Source organism: Nannobrachium achirus (assembly GCF_963921795.1).
Source record: "Nannobrachium achirus genome assembly, chromosome: 2".
NCBI lineage: Eukaryota > Metazoa > Chordata > Actinopteri > Myctophiformes > Myctophidae > Nannobrachium > Nannobrachium achirus.
Window position 1 is genome coordinate 37,128,458 of NC_137811.1, and position 3,301 is coordinate 37,131,758.

Here is a 3,301-nt window from a genome sequence, read left to right on the forward strand (position 1 = left end):
GTATATAGGGCTGAAGTGGAAGTGGAATGTATATTATTTTGTAATAATAATCCAAATCTAAAAAGTAACTATAGTAAAAAGTAAAAGTAACTCAAATTTGTACTTAAGTACAGTACTTGAGTAAATGTACTTTACACCAGGGGTCTTCAACAGGGGGTCGGGACCCCTAGGGGGTCCTCAGAGTTACTACAGGGGACTGAAAACGTTGAAGACCCCTGCTTTACACCACTGTTCAGGGGTGCTGTGGATGATAACGTTACTAACACGGGTGACCTGAGAACCACTGCATTACATAAACTTACAGATGATATCATGTACAAGAGATATGGCCTGGGGACTCAATATTAGTTTTGATTTCGTTGACTAAAACTATGACGAAAAGTGTTCATTGACTACCTTTTTTCACTGACCGAAACGAAATAAAAACTAAACAGAAACTAAGCTATGATGACTAAAACTAAGACTATTTATAGACAAATTTAATTTATAGACAATTTTGTCTATAAAACTAATACAAAAATGTTAGGGAGGGACTAGCCAAAAAGAGACTACAGTAGAATTAAAAGACAAGTCGATTTATGTTTGGTTGCGCTCAAGTGTTGCGCTCTGAAAATAGACGATCTACAAGCTCACAACGCGTCCCGTGCTGCACTGTGTTCTTATAGGCTATGCTGGGATATGCTTTTCATCGGAACAAGAAGCATTTCTGCCTACCGTAGGGCCATTTATCATGCACCTTACAGTACGTATGTATATTGGACTTTGTACTGTGCCTTCCTGACATTTGACTCCATGTTCCTTTCTTTTCCAGTCCCTTTCAAACTCTTTCTATAACTGCATATGTTGAGTGCTTGAATACAAAAATATTTTCACTTTTTTTTTACACACTGATTCTGTTTCTGTGGGAGCAGTATTGCCTTACACAGGTATTCTTTGGTATTGTTGCAAATTTGGCTTCCAATATATTCAACAGCAGGCACGTGCACACATAGACATCAAAGGGGAATTGAGCCCCTGCCCTTTTATCAGTATGTAAAAAGTGCCCTCTCCAGACCATGAATCAGGCACAGACACAGCCCGTCTTTATGAGCGAAGCCACGCAAATGCGGGATAGGCAACTTGTGCGAGGGGAGGGGGTCTCGCACGCAGCCCCCATATGTAGACTTAGACCCACTCAGAAAACCGGTTCTGTGAATTAATGAATGGGGAGGCAGCAGCAGGGGTAGACTCATTTTACACTTCTCACAATGAAACCACACTCAGACAATTTGCGCTTTGAGAAAATGTGTATTTTGCTATCTGTAAGCCTTGAGTAGCCTAAATTTCGAAAGGAAAGGCTGCCTCGCCGAGGGGAGGCAGTAATTACTCGAGGGTAGGCGAGTGCCTGTCCTTGCCTAACGTAGTTCCGCCGCTGCCATGAATGCAGTTTTTACTATGGTGAAAGAAAAGCAAATGCCCTCTTTCCATGCCAATTGAAGGCAGCATTCAAGAGAAATTGTCTTGTCTAAACTCTCCTGAACTTGAATGCAGAATCTTATGCTGAAAGAATTGCCCTCTCTGTAGAAATCCATGCCGTACGCCACATCTCCAGTACTGACTTGATTATGGTTAGTTCAGTGTGGTATCAAGCACCGGAAATAGCAGACCTCCAAGCTAACAACGCGTTGCAGCGCGGTGCGTTGTGAGCTTGGAGGTCTGCTATTTTCTATATTTTCTACAAAAGGCCCTTTTAGACATTTCAGCCCCTGTCTCTCCAACATTCTCTGCACGTCCCTGTCCAACAGGTTGTAAAAGCCTCAACGTGGGACCGTCAACATGAATTGAACTGCAATGCTCTCATTGCCAGCATGCTGCCGTGCCCTCTGACCCCTGTGTGTTTGTGCCTCTCTCCTCATGTCATCATGTGTGACATCATGTCCCATTGAGATAAAGCAGGTCGAGCCAAGCTGTCCCCGAGAGATAACAATTATAGTCATCTGTCCTCAATCCAGGGATAGACGACGAACTGTGTCATTGTTTCATTATCCAAAGGGCTGTCGCTCAATGTCCTCACTCATCCCACACCTTAACTCCTCTTGTCTCAGCATCGTCTGACTGACAGACAGACAGACAGACAGACAGACAGACAGACAGACAGACAGACAGAAAAGGAGATCTAAACCAGGATGAGGATAAAATAATCCCTTCATTAAAACACACTGAGTGCCCTTGATTAAACAATGATTTAATTGCCGAGTGCCACGTATTTTATAGATTTTTCCATATTTTGAAGGCTCGGGGTAAAAGTAATTTTGAGTAAATATAATCAGAGTATTTCCGGAATTTTCTTTGCGATAGTATTTTCTTTCAATCAGCACAGAAAAATTACAATCACGGCCATCAGTAATTTTGTAACGGCCGGTAGAGAAGGGCTCGTTTTAAACATGAACGTGATCTGGAGTTAGATTACGAGATAAATCCACTATAGTGAATTTCATAACACTGACCTCTATGGGGTAACCGGACTTCCTGATCATGTGATCCGCCGTTGCAGTGTTTCTCTTCTGCCGCGGCTGCCTCGTACAGTAAGCTACAGTTTAATATAAACCCGTCGAACGTGTCGTGGGCACTCGGAGACATGAAAGAGTTTGACGTGTCGGCGTGTCGTGGGCATCCAATGTACACAGAATACATTTGTGTATTGCCACAGAATACATGCAACAAGTTCAAAGTAAGGGGCACGGTGGTGCAGTGGTTAGCACTTCGCCTCACAGCTAGAAGGTCCTGGGTTCGATTCCTGCCGGGGGAAGCTGTGGGCGCTGGGGGCGTGTTCCTCCACCTGCGTCATCAGCACCCACACCCTAGGTGGGGTTGGCGATAGGGCCTTTCTGTGGTGAGTTTGCATGTTCTCCCCGTGTCTCCTTGGGCATAGGCCCTCACACAAAAACATGCAGTAGTCCTGGTTTCTATACTACCTCCTCCCCTAGCCAGCCGGGTGCTCCCCAATGTCCCCTGGCGCGGCAGGGGGAGAGCGGAAACCAGGACTACAGGTTAGGGAGTCACCGGGTGAGAAAAATGGGTTGCAAAAAAACGTGGGATAAAAAACATTAAAAAAAAAAAAAAAAAAAAAAAAGTTCAAAGTAGTCAAACGCTGACATAAATCACTCATTTAGGGGCAGACTGTGGCCTAGTGATGTGACTCATGTCTATGAATGGAACTTCCAGTCAGAGTCACATGGCACTGCCCCTGAACACTCTGAAGGATGTTTCTCCAATTACTTTCCCAGTGTGACAGGGTGTGTGTTAGCTCTGGTTCATAGCG